We start from the raw sequence: 16,871 nt of genomic DNA, 5'->3' as shown, positions 1-16,871 counted from the left end.
ATAAACACTTGAAGAACACAAATAACGATGTAAAACGGCACATGAATAATGTCAGCTTTGGTCAATTTCACTCATTTCAGTACATAGTTATCATATGTATACATGTGTGGGAAATCTATTCATGCTGCACATAGTAACATGGTATAAACATGTTGATTGAACTGTGCAATTGTTTTTGTATGTGTAATTGTTTCCATCTGTGTAATTGTTTTGCTTCAATTTATATCTAACTCACCAGTCGCATTTAAACATGTCAAACGTTAACACAATAGCTCTGCTACTTAAGTTAATTGTCACGCGTAGCTATTGAATCATTGAAATGTATGCATATATTTTAGATGTGTAAAAGCCTCTTTATAACAACATATGCGTAATACAATATCACTGCAGTATGTTTAATAAGATTATTTAACATTGACAGTAATTCAATATCTTGATGTTACTCTGTTTGGCAGTATACAAGTGTGCTGTGAGTCCCACAGGGGACAGGCTGTACATCACCAGCAGGAACCAGGACAAGCTTCACACCCTGGCCAGGGATGGCACACTCCTGGCTACATACACAGGCCCAGCACTAGATGGCCCAGAGGGTCTACATGTGACCCCTGCAGGCCAGGTGCTGGTCTGTGGACAATGGTCCAACACTGTACTACAGGTGGACAGGGAGGGGCAGAGTAAGCTGACTACACTGGCTACTCAGAAGAGGGATGGAGTGAGGTACCCAGAGTCAGTCTGCTACAGCAGCACAACATCATCCATCATTGTGGGACAGTGGAATAGCGACACAATCCTGGTGTTCAGAGTGGAATAGTGTGTACATGTATGTATTAGTTGTTGTAATTAGTGATTAGTATTTCAATGACAATGTGTTGTTAAGCATATGAACATAGTAGTGTGTGATGTTACAATACAACATTGTGTGTGTAGTTAAAGATACAAATAATTTATGTGCACATATTGTTATCTGATTATACAATGTGAATGTTTTTGTTGGAACATAAGATGTAATGCATATTATGTTATGTTGTCATAACGTTTTTGTCATTATGGTCCTAAATTTTAGTTCTTGTAAACTTTCCATGAAAAAACAAAGCATTTCACATGAAATTTTAACATATAGATGCACATGTACATAGCAACTAGGGCTATTTTTAGACTTTCATTTCTATAAATACCATGCCATGTAAGAAATGTAAATGGATGAATACTTTCATTTATAAAATATGAAATTGTTTAAGTAATCTTTCGAGTATTATATATTAATACTTTTCGCAATATTTACAGATAGGTAACACTTTTTATGCCCCCTTTCGAAGAAGAGGGGGTACATTGTTTTGCACATATGTCCGTATGTCCGTCCGTCCACCAGATGGTTTCCGGATGATAACTCAAGAATGCTTAGGTCTAGGATCATGAAACTTAATAGGTACATTGATCATGACTTGCAGATGACCCCTATTGATTTTCAGGTCACTAGGTCAAAGGTCAAGGTCACGGTGACTCAACTTAGAAAAATGGTTTCCGGATGATAACTCAAGAACGCTTATGCCTAGGATCATGAAACTTCATAGGTACATTGATCATGACTCGCAGATGACCCCTATTGAGTTTCAGGTCACTATGTCAAAGGTCAAGGTGACTTGACAAAGTAAAATGGTTTCCGGATGATAACTCAAGAAAGCTAACGCCTAGGATCATGAATTTTCATTGGTACATTGATCATGACTTGCAGATGACCCCTATTGATTTTCAGGTCACTAGGTTAAAGGTTACAGTGCCAAAAAATGTATTCACATGATGGCTGCCACCGCAACTGACAGCCCATATCGGGGCATGCATGTTTCACGAACAGACCTTGTTAAATGTGAGATTTATTAATTTGTCGTATTTTATGTTGTTGAACATTTGTTATTTATTTTTTATTACATTTATATAAATATGTGTGAGTCCTAAATATAAATACAATAAATACATCAATCTATTCTGATTTTCCAGTGGCTGCTGAGTCAGGACAACAATGATGAGGATGTGGTGGACAAGAATGACCTGAGTACGCAGAAGGTAAAATAGACGTTTTAATTGAAAGGCCTTTTCTTTGCTACTTTGGGAAAAAAATGCGATTTTGACATTTTTTGTGCAAAAAGTTCACTGATTTCAGCAAAACTAATATAATATAACTCTTTCTAATACTTCAAATTATGAAAATAAAATCATAGTATGATAGTAATATACTTTTCTAGATTTAATTGAAATATAATTGAGATATATTAATCATAAGGCACTTATTAAAAAAAGAAAAACGCTATTCGTATGGGTCCGTTTCACTTGCCCATAAATGTACAAGGAAAAGGCATGCTTGTTTATTTCCTATGTATTATGAATGCAAAACAGATGAGGTGGAAAAGAACAGTATGAATTTACATAAGGTAAACTATCCTTTTTAATTGTTTGTAAACTGTAAACCATTCATATTTGTCTGCATGAAATTTCCTGGTTGAAAAGACTTTCGTGGACACCGTAGTTAAGCGTGGATTGCTCAGTTTGGACAAATAAATGAGGAATTTGTGTCAGTGTTTTTGTGTTAAATTTGTGGATCTGTAAAGCCTTACAATCAAAACACAATAATGTCCCAATAAAAATAATGATTTGACTGTGTACCTCCGTATTAAGAATAATAAAGATGAATTGGACAATACTGATACGATTTCACAAAAGGTAAAATGACTTATTTTACTTGAGAATCCATAACGCAAACCCTTCTTCAGATCGGGGCTTTCCAAACCTGAGTAACAGAGAATTTCAAAATGGAATTCAAATTAAGCATTGTTCTGTGAAAAGGGGGCTTAATGCATTCAAATTAATTCAGGGACAATATTTTCTGCTTTGAGGAATTTTTGTTTAAAGGAAATTTCTTCTAAACAAATATCAAATCTTAGCTGAAATTGTCGTCCCAGGTTAGCCTGTGAGGACAGCACAGGCTTATATGGGACGACACTTTATGCACATGAATTAAGCCCAATTTTCCCAGAACAAGGCTCGAGTTCTTAAGTCAAAATTTATTTGAAAAAAATGCAATAATGTATGTACAATAAAAAATGTATGAAGAGAACCTATTCATGTATTAGGACTTGTTCACAGATTAGTAGAATGGCAATTTTTTACTAATTATAATATTCAGCAATAAATATTAAGATTGTATTAAAACTAAGGAATACACCTGACTAAGAAACGAAAAAATGAATAAAATAAAGCATTACAAACACTAGGTCAAAGGTCAAGGTCACAGTGACAAAAACATATTTTTCATATTGGTTTCCTCCACATTACAGCAACTGCTCAGCACAGAAGATGACTGTCTGATGAAAAGGCTCAGCCGTATCACAGTCCAGTGATGAGGGGGGATGATGCGGTCGTTCCATGTCTTAAGATCACATCATGAAAGACATTTTAGCTGACACTTGGAAGGGAGAGAACTGAAGATCTGCAACAGCAGTGAGTTGTTTACCTGAAGTTACTGTTTAATTAATTTAGCTGACATTAACAAGGGAGAGAACTTTTGATCTGCACCAACAATGAGTTGTTGCCCTTGTTGTTATTAAGTTTATGAAGCTGACACTAACAAGGGATATAACTGTAGATCTGCACAAGCAGTGAGTTGTTGCCCTTGTTGCTATTAAGTTTATGAAGCTGACACTAACAAGGGATATAACTGTAGATCTGCACAAGCAGTGAGTTGTTGCCTTTTAGTTGCCTTCTAATTATGTCTGCCACTGTTTGTTGATTTACTTTTAAATGTTTGTCTATTGAAACATGTATCTAAAATAAAACACCTTTGGGGCATTTTAAAAGCTAAGTGATTAATTGAATAAGTACCATAAGAAAACATTACATTTTCCATAATATCTGTGTTGTTATGCAGGACAGAACTGGCAAACACAAATAAATGAGTCGTGCTGTGGGAAATTGGGGCTTAATGCATGTACTCGAATTGTTATTCCATATTCGTCTGCAAAGTGCACAGACTAATAGGGACAACACTTTCCTCTTCAAAGGTATTTTTCGTTGAAAGGAATTGTCCTTTTTATAAAACTCCAGTCTAGTGGGAAAGTGTCCTACCTGATTAGCTTATGTGGACTTGACATGCTTATTTGAGACGACAACAATTAATATGAGCTGCATATTAGTTTTCGAAATGACATCTCTTCAAGTTGTGGAAAAAATCGTTATTATGAATTTACAGGTCAATATAACATTGACCAACACTTTTAATGTTTTAATACGAAATGATTGGATTGAACAAATTGTCATGCTTTTTTGGGCAAGGAACCAATGCAATGCCTGATTAAAAATTGATGAGAATGAAATGTATCTGTTGAAAACCTTCACATCCTTTCCAATAAAGAGGCATAGTTTGTTATAGAGTGTTCTATGAACTTTTTTGTTAATGTTTCATATCACACATAGTGCTGTTGATTTCAGGTGAGCATGAGCATTGTTATCGAGTTGACGTGGCAACAGCACCAGTCGGACCCCCAGGAGCCTCAGTCCAGGACAACCCTTCCCCTCCCATGACCCATCGCTCCACCCCTTTGACCTCCTGCCTCTTTGAACAATACCATTCTGCTGGAATGTCTGAGCATGTTGAGTTTTCACAAGCTGTTGTCAACAACTGCCGTCTCTGTGTCGATCGATCAGCACTTGAGCCTGAGTAGTTTGTTAAGCTCCAGAGCCGAAAAATAAAAAGTTGGAAACCTTGTTACATGCTTTGTGGGACTAACAGAGCAACAGCGAATAATGGGAGAAAATCAAGAAACAGTTTAAGAGTGAAAATTGGAAGCATTAGCTATCGACAGGGGCTACTTCTGATTTCAATAGTAGAAGCATAATGGACCATCCTGATTTGTCCTCTAATGCGTCCAAAATGTTCAAAACGAACGTGCTTTTTACGCAGTTGCTGACAAAAAAACTTTGTTATGAACACTCATAGCATGATGAATACATCGAGTGTGGTTCAGGCGCAAATTCTGCCCATCATCATTAACAAGGTGCTTAAGGTGCATCCATCAGGGTTGTTACAAGCACTTCACACTCCAAGACAAAACGGCCTCGCATTGAATAGACACTAGATAAAGCTTGAAAAATGACAGCAGTTTTGTTGTGTGGTCAAGTATGCCCTTTGACTCTCAACCCGACATAAGGTAGAACTCAAACTCGGCCCTCAGCAATATCAGCGAGGCTAGCAGTTTTGTTGTTTGGTCCAGTATGCACTTTGACTCTCAACCTGACATAAGGTAGAACAGCAGTTTTGTTGTGTGGTCCAGTATGCCCTTTGACTCTCAACCCGACATTAGGTAGAACTCAAACTCGGCCCTCTGCAATATCAGCGAGGCAAGCATGTCATCTCACCTTCTTCAGCCTCAGGTGAGACCATACAGTTTTATTTATATTGTAAATTAGGGCTGATTATTCAGTTCCATTTCTAATCTCAAAACATCTATATTTTAACATAATTACTGGTTAAAATTCCCAATTGACAGTTTGCCATAAAAAGGACACTTTTCACAGAGCTAGCCCCTAGTTCTAGCGCATGTCTAAGTCTTTTAGAAGAATTACTCGCTTAATATTCTTATTTCACTAAGTTATTACTATTTTGAAGTTATAGATGTTTTAAAAATTGTTTATGTTGTTTATTTCACAAAAACTGTGAAACCATTTATTTTCGTCAGCTCGAAATTGTGTGTTGAAGAAAAATGACTTTTTCATCAGCACTTCAATTTATTAATTTATGATTAAACAAAATTAACAAAATTGTGTCAGTAAATACCCAGTTTGTTTTTAGTACATTTCCGCGATAAATTGCGGTGGGAAAAATGGGAAAACCCTTGAGAGTAACTTGCAAGAGGTAGACCATGTTTAGCACATGTAAATTCACTAGTCTTTTATTATCAGGTTAATTTTTTTTGTGTTATTGGTCACTGTCGTTACTAGCCCTTCCTTACTGTATGCCATTAACAAGTTCATTGTTATGAATGAAGCTGATTGGTGGGACTGAATAACTGTTTACATACCATTTTTAACCAGGTTTTCCGAAGGAAAAAACTGGTTACTAGATTGGCGAATGCGGGCGGGCTGGCTGGCTGGCTGGCTGGCTGGCTGGCTGGCTGGCTGGCTGGCTGGCTGGCTGGCGGGCTGGCGGGCAGGCGGGCAGGCGGAACAAGCTTGTCCGGGCCATAACTTTGTCGTTCATTGTGAGATTTTAAAATCATTTGGCACATTTGTTAACCATCATTAGACGGTGTGTCGCGCGAAACAATTACATCAATATCTCCAAGGTCAAGGTCACACTTAGAGTTCAAAGGTAAAAAATAGCCATAAATGAGCTTGTCTGGGCTATAACTATGTCATTCATTATGAGTGTTTAAAATAATTTGGCACATTTGTTCACCATCATGGGACGGTGTGTCGCAAGAAAGAATCACGTCAATATCTCCAATGTCAAGGTCGCCACGACTAAAAATAGATTTATTTTAAAACAAACTAACAAAGGGGGTTTATTTTGTTTGTTCATTTCAAAAGTTCAGTTTGAGTTGTCTCCCTTTATCAGATTTTTGTTCACAATGAAAACCTGGTTTTGTGACAATTTTGTCCCTTGTTCTAATATTAATATATACAGGGATCATATTTTCCCGCAACATCAATCGGTCCGGATATAAATGGGGAAAAGTTTCAGAAAATGTGTATCCGAAATCATGACAAATTACGTTAAAATATATACCATTGATTTTGCAATTCATGAAGGTGGTAAAATACATGTACAAGTAAAATTCCCTTAGGCATTTTTTAAAAAAAACGAAACGAGTTTTCTTAACTGGTTTTAGCATTTGGTATTTCATTGTTGTTTCGTGTGCTGTTTTATCAGACTTTTTTCATCGTTGTCGATATTATTAACCTGTGTAAGTATATACCGATGTTTTAAATTGTTGTCGACTCGATAATATCTTACAAACATGAACTGAACCAAACAAATGTCTGTGCTTAGGTTGGCTACTGACAACAACAAATGAAATAATTAAGAAATAATTTGTTGTCAAATAACCCACGTCCGATAGTTTAGATGCGTAGGGATATAATCACGAGAGCGAAGCATTTGAAACCACGCATCTAATTTTATAAAGTACACGAATTATTTCTATTCTAACACGGTTTTACTAAAGATTTATTCAATGTATATTATTTTTCTTGTGTACTATTTTATGTGAAGTTCCGCCCATAAAAATAACTTTCGGCTGTTCTGTCGATCAGATCCGCGACTTTCATTCATAATTATATTACCGGATAATTACGCTGGTGGAAAATGTATTGGCATGTTTCGTTTAGTTACAGCGCGTGCATTCAGACGCGTCTTTTCAGATGCGTCTTTAATCCGCTGTTCACAAGTTTTTGATTCTTGGTCTGATGTGCAATAAACCGGCCCTGACCGGTTTAGAGACTGCAGCGAATGGTTTATCACATCTAATCGAGATAAGAATGTCAATAGGGTGTGTTAGCAAGTACACTGTGTAATCGATTTCATGACATGGGAATCGGACCGACTGTTTGGGATTTTCAATCGGTCTTTCATGACCCCAATCGGTCTAGGACCGACAAAACCGAAAAAAATATGATCCCTGAATATATATCCTATAATTGAATATAATTTATGGCAATTTATTACAGAATGTTTAACTACATGTATATCAGACAATAATGTCAATGAATTAAACAAATTTGAATTGATACACAAACATTAGATAATAGTAAATGTACGTAAACGCAAACAATCAAACACACATCAATACTTGTTTTATTTCTTTGTAATTAAAATTCAGAATGTATATCAGTCAGTTGTTGAGCATAAAGCGTTATTGTCTTTGATCCAGATCCGCCGTTTGCCTGCAACACCCCTGAAAACACACACAACGGATAATACAGATGTAAACAATTAACGATAATCATTACTATTGTACCTTAGTGAAGTCAAAGTTTTCCATACAGCTTTTGGATTGTAATTGGATTTGATTATAGTTTAAATCAGAGCCCAGATGTTTGCGAGAAACAATGGTGCTATATTGCTTTTATATCCCAATGCACACAATTTCAACACTAGAAGTGAAACTTTAAATCTAAGGTGTGTCCTACAAAAAGATGGCATATAATGTAGATACACTGTATAACTACATGTTGTATCTTTACAATATCACTTATATTGCATAGTTTTAACCAGAATAGGCAATAATGACTATGAAAAGTATAAAAGTCCCCTGTAGCAAGGTAGCAAGATAGAATGTGGTACACTGAATTCACCACAGACATCCATCTGTATTTCTGTATCTGTGTCTAATCCATAGCCAAACGTGTGTGATCAAGTACTCATCCACTTACAGTATTCAACTCACATCTATTTGTTCCATAAGATATGCTATACAGTTGTATAGTCTCACATTTAAAGTTGAAAAAAGTATCACATTTAACATTGTATAGTCTCACATTTAAACTTGTATAGTTTCACCTTTAAAGGTGTACAGTGTAACATTTTAATTTGTTTAGTCACACATTTAAAGTTGTTATAGTCTCAAATGTAAAGTTGTATATGTTCACTTTTAAAGGGGTACAGTCTAACATTTTAAGTTGAGTAGTGTCACATTTAAAGTTGTATTGCTCAATCTCATATTAAAGGGGTCATCCAACAGATTTTGGCATGTATTGAATGAAGCATGTCATTAAATGCTTTATGTTGATAAATTTAAACATTTGACCCAAATATCTCCAGAAAAAACACACAAGTATACAACTTTAAAAAAGAAAAACATGTCCTCATATATATGACCTTTGACCTTAAAGGATGACCTTGACCTTTCACCACTCAAAATGTGCAGCTCAATGAGAAACACATGCATGTCAAGTATCAAGTTGCTAGCTTCAATATTTCAAAAGTGACATATATTTGACCTTTGACCTTAAAGGATGACCTTGACCTTGATCTTTTACAACTCAAAATGTGCAGCTCTCTGTGATACACATGCAGGCCAAATATGAAGTTGCTATCTTTTATTATTGCAAAAGGTATGGCAAATGTTAAAGTTGGAGCAAACCAACAGACCAACAGACAGACCAACAGACAGGGCAAAGACAATATGTCCTCCACTATAGTGGTGGGGCAAAAAAAAAACACCCTCAACAGGGCTCCAACAACTGACCCCTGGAGTCCTAGAGTTAAAAGTCTCCCGCCTAGACCACTCGACCATCCATGTTTATGCTCAGAGCGGATGTATATTTACCTATATAAGCAATCCTCGTAGTTTCCCAAAATATAACTACAACAACTGTTACAGAACTTTCCAAATTATTCAACCGTTTCGCGTCGCACGACGCTTTATAATTCGTCTTCAAATCATCAAAAGATGCATATGATGGACATTTAGAAGCATTGTTAATTGTCAGTATTACTATTTCCTCAAAAATATCATGAAAAAAGAAAATTTGTGAATCTGAAACAACTTTTTTTAATAATGTCAATGTACCAATCTGTTGGACTGCCCCTTTAAAAGTAATGCAGTCTCACGTTTGAAGTTTTTTATCTCACATGTTAAGTTTTCCTTTTCAGCAAACAGTATTAGCCAACAAGACAAACCTCGTTGAAGTAAATGTTGATGGCAATCCGCACCCCCTTCTTTAACAAATACTACAACTTGCTCAAGAAATTAAGTACCAAGACGTCTTGCATCAGCCTAGCACGCCACATCTTCTCCAATGTTGGCTACAGCAACACTTCAAACAGCAGAGCCTTGATGAGTCCGACTTTCGTCCCATCGTTGATGTTGCTTAGCAACGATTCAATGCTGGACATGGACAACTTGTTCCAGACGAGTTGCTGAAGTGGACAAGATTTGTCATTACACAGCAGATAGAGCAGGCGTTAAGTGACTTTCTGTAAATGTGACTGACCTCCATTATTATGATGTTGCTCTGAAATAGTGTGACCCTGACGCCTGAGGAGCAGTCTGTGATTGACGCCATTTAGCAGCAGCTGTTTACTGACATACCCGATTTTGGGTTTGTTGAATTTGGCATCTGGACTTGCACCATCTCTGTCTGTATCCCATTCAAAGCAGCAGCAACATTAACAACAACAACAGGTAGTAGTTCCACCTCGCTCTTGGAAAATAGGGCTTAATGCATGAGGATAGTGTTGTCCCAGAAAATCATGTAAAGTTTGCTCAGGCAAATCAGAGGCAACCCTTTCTGAATAAACCTTAAACAAAATATTCCATAAAAGCAGAAATATCATAACTGACAAGATGTACAGACTGCACAGGCATATCTGGGACAACACTAGCCACATGCATTATGCCCCGTTTTTACATTTTGCGTGAATTGGTATATAACTGTGTTTACCTGTAATGGAAAATGTCTACACCGAACAGCCTTTTAACTCATATCGTATGAAGTAAGAAGTATGTTTAATGTTTTTACTTTTTGTTCTATATCATATAGGTTAAGGGTTAAGGTAGCATAGCTTTGGCGTGGTATTAAACAATCATGTTGTATTAGTCATTGATACATAGGTCGCTTTATATATTGCATTATATTATCTGATCGTCCATGCGATATTTTAAGTTTCTCTAAATTTTCGCCACATTATTTTTTGTTTCTATATTTTCGGACACCTGCAGTTTTGGAATATGTTTGGTATCAACATTTTTGGACAAACATTCATTTTTATTTTGTTTAACTGTCTGAAAACTTAGATTAATTATGGTAGTATAGATTCAACATCACTTACAGCGAATAGTTTTAAGCAGAATATGCAATATTAACACGTAAAATTATGAAGGCCCTGTTAGCAAGATAGAGTATCATATACTGAATTAACCATAGACGTCCATCTGTATTTCTGCATTTCTGTCTAATCCATAGAAAACAACGTGTATGATCAAGTACTCATACACTGACAGTATTAAACTCATATCTATTGATTCTTATCATATGCCAATCCCATACAGTTGATAATCTTAAACTTTAAAGTTAGAAAATGTTTTACATTTAAAGTTGTAGAGTTTCACATTTAAAGTTGCTTGACTCGTGTTAAACTTGGTACTCTAACATAGTGTCACATTAAAAATTAGATTGTCTCAAATTAAAAATTGTACAGTTTCACATTAAAAATTGTATAGTATCAAACGTAAATTTTTCTTTCTTTGCCAATATTATTAACCAACAAGATGAACATTAATGAATTTTAGAGGTGCATATCTTCATGAAAATATATTATATACTTTAACAATTTTCTTAACAAAAGAAACGTACGATAGGGAGATTTTAGGTCAAATTTGGGAAAATATTTACTTTTTTCAATTAGGAATGGGTCCCTTTAAGGCTCTACATTTGAATGAAAAAAAAAATACAGTATACTTATTGAGATTGGAAATCTGCCCCAAAAGTGAGCAAAAAATCCAGTGGTATCAATCCCAACTTAGATTTTTAAAAGGAGCACTGTTGAAAAAATATAATATGCCCTCAGGGCATAGATATACCACCTTATAGTCATTTTTGTAAATCAGAAATTCCAAAACCAAACAGTGCAAATAAAGCAGAGAGGAAAATGACAAAAAAAATATACTACACATCTGTGTTATATTTATATAAAATTTGTTAAAATTTTAAATAATGCCATCCCAGCATCGATTTTACTTAGCAACAATTTAATGCTGTGAATCGACAAATTGTTTCAGACGAGTCGCTTAAACAGAAACTATCTGATCCAACAGATAGAGCAGGCGTTGCGTGACTTGTTCCTTATTGCGACTGACCTCTTGGAAAATAAATAATAAATAAAAGTTGATCTGATATCAGTTTTAGTCATAAAAGGTCAGAACATAGTTTTGTCTATTTTTGGGCCAAAATTCAAACCCTGAACCAAAAGTTTCTCCTTGCATAATTAAAATATCTGCTTAAATCGATTTGTTGAATTCTCTTTAATTTGAGTAAAAAAATATTTAAATGCATTCAGCACATTTAAAAATTATTTTCTTCATTTATTTTCAATATTTAATTTAATTCCTGCATTTTGTTTTAAGAGCCTGTTCCTCCTGGTCCAGGACCTTTGGGCAAATGTTCAAATAGTACTACCCACAGGATGAAGCCACTCTGAATCCGGGGCTCCATACTTTCTTGGCCAGGGGCCAAGACTACCTCGTCAATAAGGTATGTTGGTAATGTAATTTACCATGTATAATGTGTAGTGTTTTACTCCAAATTTCAATGAAAATAGTTTGTGTGTGTTTAATATTAATAAAACTCTATTCTTACTGCTAACTAAAACAAATCATTTATGTAATTGTAAACTATTTATAATAGCTGCCATTTGTATTGCTTGGTGGGAGTGGGAGCATACAAATTTGTCCTTGTCTGTAATTCTCCCTGTCCTTCCTTTCATCCTTATTTAAGTCCCAAAGGGACATATAATGTTTGTATCAAGTGTTTAGTTTATATCTCATTTGTATCAAGATCCATCAAACATACTTTATTTCTTAAATATATTTTTAATCAAACAACATTGATTGACTTCTAATATAACTGATGCCATTATTGAGAATATTCAAAAAGGAACATTTGTTTGCTTTTGGGGTAAGACAGTCAATTATTGTTTTCAGTGGAGTGAGGAAGTTTACATGTTTCCGCAGGTGCTCGTAAACATATCTATTTTCTTACTTTGCTGACAAAAAGAATTCACAGTATTACCCCAAAAGCTAACAAATTTCCCATTTAAGTTAAATTTACAAGGACTATTAACCCATTTATGCCTAGCGTCTGGAAAAAAGTCCTTGGTCAGCAGCGTAGACCTGATTAATAGAATAAGAACAATAAAAAATTATTAAATGTTTAACCAGATGGTTTTCCTTCTTTTTGTTATGCAGCAAAAAATTGGCTAATAGATGAATAAGCTGTGATGTGGAAAAATGGGGCCTAATGCATGTGCTTAAATTGTTGTCACAGATTAGCCTGTGCAGTCCACACAGGCTAATCATGGACAACACTTTCCTCTTAAAGGTATTTTTCATTGAACAAATAATCCTCTTTATGAAAATTCAGTCTAGTCAGTACCCTCCCTTATTAGCTTATGTGAATTTCACATGCTAATCTGGGTCGACATTTTCTAACATTAGTGATCCGCATTTTGGCTTATGAAAATACATCTCTGAAAATGGAGTAAAGACAATAGATATAAATGTACAGATAAGTATAGCATTAGCCAACACTTTTCTTGTTTTAATACAAAATGACTTAATTGTATTTATTTTCATGCTATTAAGAACAAGGAACCAATAAAATGCAAGATTAGAAATTCATGTTGTTGAAAACCTTCAAAACCTGTCAAGAGGCATAGTTTGTTATAGATTATAATATAATTTGTTACAAGTTCCTTTCACCCACTGTGCTGTTGTTGTTTTCAGCAGAGCACCAGCATTGATATCGAGTTGGCCCAGCAACCGCACAAGTCCCGCCTGCAGGAGCCCCAGTCCAGAACGACCCTTCCCCTCCCCAAACTTCTAACTCCTCCCCCTTGACCTCCTGACTCAAAAAGTCAGCATCATTGAACAACTCCGTTCTGCAGTAAATTCTGAGCATGATTCTGTTCTGAACAAACGCAATGCCCACGTCAAGTTGTCAACACATAAGCCTGGGTAGTTTTGTTAAGCTAAAGTTCCGCGTGGGCCTGAGAGGGACGAGTTTTACAGACACGAAAAGTTATAGCAGTAGTTATGGTAACGCTAACAGTCAGTTGTTGCTGTTGGACATCACAACGAATATCATGAAGAATAAAAAGTTCAATAACTTGTTCCAATCTTTATGGGACAAACAGAAATTGAACAGGAGAAAATCAAGGAACAATACAATCGTAAGCTCTCCTAGTAGGATACTTCTGCTGCTGATAGTTTGGACGACAGTAGGGTTACAGACTGCCCAAGATTGTCCTCGCAGTGGCCGCCAAAATATCATAATAGACTTTTGGCAATGTTACTGACAAAGAAAGGCAGTAATGACTTGGTTGTGAATACCCAGAGCACGATACATCCATGCTGACTCAGAATGGCAGTAATGACTTGGTTGTGAACACATCGAGCACGATACATCCATGCTGACAGAGAAAGGCAGTAATGACTTGGTTGTGAATACCCAGAGCACGATACATCCATGCTGACATAAAAAGGCAGTGATGACTTGGTTGTGAACACCCAGAGCACAATACATCCATGGGGTGTGCATCAGATGGAATTTTGCCTATTATTGTTAACAAGTTGCTAAGAGTGAACACGTCTGGTTTTGTTATGAGCACTTCCCACTCAGAGCCCAAAGGTCCTCGCATTGAAGCGATGCAAAAGAAGACTTTGAAAAATGACAGCAGTTGTGTTGTGTGGTCCAGTAATCCTTTCAACTCTCAACCTGAAGTTTATCAAAACTCAAACTCAGCCCTTTGCAATATCACACCTTGCAACACAGTGTACTTTACCATGAATGTTTTGCGGTTTAAAACACCAAAATTTCAATTAAAAGTTTGTGCTCGTAACATATTGATACATTGCTATTCTGAGTTCTAATTATGATATCCTTAATATCAATAATAGATGAAATGTTTGGCATTAAAAAAACAGGTGTGTAAAGTAATTTGTTACAGTGCATATTCATTTGTCACTAAAAAAATTAGGGTTAAGTTTACTTGTCATTTCCTTTTTAGCAAACATTATTAGACAACAAAACAAACGTCGTTTAAGTGAAAGTCCAAGACAATTCTGACCTAGTTTGGGCACAAGTACAACAACTAAGTAAAGAAATTCACTTTGTCTTGCATCAGCCTACATGTAGAAAGCCTCTTATAAACATCTCCCAAGTTGGCTACATCAACGCTTCCAACAGCGTAACTTGGCATCGACACATTGTTCCGAACGAGTCGCTCGAACTGAAACGATCTGATCCAACAGAGAGCAGGCTCTGCGTGACTCGTCTGTTAATGTGACTGACCTGGATATGTTGCTTTCCAATAATATGAGCCTTACTCCAGATTAGCTGTCTGCGATTGACGCAATTCAACAACAGTGCTTGTCAGGAATTTCCGGCTTTGGGATGGCAATTTGGCGTCGGGGCTTCATCTCTGTCTTTGGCCTGGTCGCAGCAGAAGCAGCAACAAGAACAACAATTAGTATAAGAGCCTTCATCTGGGATATTGGGTTTCATGTATGTGCTTAAAGTCTCATCCCATATTATACTGTGCAGACTGCACATACATTAAGTCCTATTTAAGTGTCATCCCAGATTAGCTTGTGCAGACTGCACATACATTAAGTCCTTTTAAAGTGTCATTCCAGATTAGCCTGTGCATACTGCACATACATTAAGTCATATTAAAGTGTCATCCCATATTAGCCTGTGCAGACTGCACATACATTAAGTCCTATAAAAGTGTCATCTCAGATTAGCCTGTGCAGACTGCACATACATTAAGTCCTATTAAAGTGTCATCTCAGATTAGCCTGTGCAGACTGCACATACATTAAGTCCTATTAAAGTGTCATCCCAGATTAGCCTATGCAGACTGCACATACATTAAGTCCTATTAAAGCGTCATCCCAGATTAGCCTATGCAGACTGCACATACATTAAGTCCTATTAAAGTGTCATCTCAGATTAGCCTGTGCAGACTGCACATACATTAAGTCCTATTAAAGCGTCATTCCAGATTAGCCTATGCAGACTGCACATACATTAAGTCCTATTAAAGTGTCATCCCAGATTAGCCTATGCAGACTGCACATACATTAAGCCCTATTAAAGTATCATCTCAGATTAGCCTGTGCAGACTGCACATACATTAAGTCCTATTAAAGTGTCATCCCAGATTAGCCTGTGCAGACTGCACGTACATCAAGCCCTATTAAAGTGTCATTCCATATTAGCCTGTGCAGACTGCACATACATTAAGCCCTATAAAAGTGTCATCCCAGATTAGCCTGTGCAGACTGCACATACATTAAGCCCTATTTTCCCAGAATGAGGCTCGTATACTACACTTAACATCAGTATTTTATGTGCCTGAAAAGTTCCTAGCATCAAATGGGAATTATGTGCTTTTAAATTGATCACACTTAGTTAATAAAATGCAAATAGCACTTGATCTGATATCAATTTTAATCATAGAAGGGTAGGGCATTAAGTTTTGTATATTTTCGACCAAAACTCAGCCCCTGAACCAAAAGTTTATCGTTGCAGAAAAATCTGCTTTAATAGAGTTGTTAAATTATATTTAATTTTAGAAAAATAATTATGTAAAAGCCTTCAGCTCATTTCAAAATTATTTTCTTCATTTATTTTCAATATTTATTTAAATTTCTGGATTTTGTTTTTAGAGCCTGTTCCTTCAGGAACCCATGCAATCATAGATCGGTACCTAGCTGAACAACAGGCTGTCTGGTTAGCTCGGCCCAGGGCCCAGTGACACTTCCTGGCCCAGGACCTTGGGGCCAATGCTCAACTAGTCCTACCCGCAGGGTGGAGCCACACTGAACCTGGGGCTTCATACTTTCTTGGCCAGGGGCCAAGATATCCTCGTCAATTAGGAAGGTTGGTAATGTAATTAATTATTTATAATGTGCAGTGTTTCACTCAAAATTTCAATATTAACAGTTTGGGTGTGTTTTATATTGATATGACTCTATCCTGGCTGCTAACTTAAACAAATCATTTATGTAAGCGTTAAATATTTATTATAGCCGCCATTTGTATTGCCTTGAAAGGGCTCAGTGGGGGGCATACACATGTGTCCTTGTCTGTTATTC

At 36.3% G+C, this 16,871-nt stretch overlaps 2 long non-coding RNA genes across 5 annotated transcripts; both read left to right on the top strand.

Moving 5' to 3' along the window:
- The first annotated feature begins 714 nt into the window (after window positions 1-714).
- On the top strand, window positions 715-5,291 carry LOC127880605 (uncharacterized). 3 transcript variants are annotated; one of them, XR_008049637.1, is made up of 4 exons: window positions 715-820; window positions 1,996-2,061; window positions 3,330-3,492; window positions 4,480-5,291. It is a non-coding gene; the product is annotated as an uncharacterized LOC127880605 (long non-coding RNA). The 3 variants fall into 3 exon arrangements; XR_008049638.1 differs by lacking the exon at window positions 715-820 and adding an exon at window positions 1,396-1,571 and having other exon boundaries at window positions 4,480-5,290; XR_008049639.1 differs by lacking the exon at window positions 715-820 and adding an exon at window positions 1,847-1,864 and having other exon boundaries at window positions 4,480-5,290.
- Window positions 5,291-16,650, top strand: LOC127880610 (uncharacterized). 2 transcript variants are annotated; one of them, XR_008049645.1, is made up of 6 exons: window positions 5,303-5,421; window positions 7,920-7,973; window positions 9,644-10,175; window positions 12,117-12,243; window positions 12,957-13,089; window positions 13,494-16,650. It is a non-coding gene; the product is annotated as an uncharacterized LOC127880610 (long non-coding RNA). The 2 variants fall into 2 exon arrangements; XR_008049646.1 differs by lacking the exon at window positions 7,920-7,973 and having other exon boundaries at window positions 5,291-5,421.
- Window positions 16,651-16,871: the final 221 nt, after the last annotated feature.

Source organism: Dreissena polymorpha, chromosome 5, assembly GCF_020536995.1.
Source record: "Dreissena polymorpha isolate Duluth1 chromosome 5, UMN_Dpol_1.0, whole genome shotgun sequence".
Classification (NCBI taxonomy): Eukaryota; Metazoa; Mollusca; class Bivalvia; order Myida; family Dreissenidae; genus Dreissena; species Dreissena polymorpha.
Note: the sequence above shows the minus strand (reverse complement) of the source record. Positions and strands in the feature narration are given on the sequence as shown.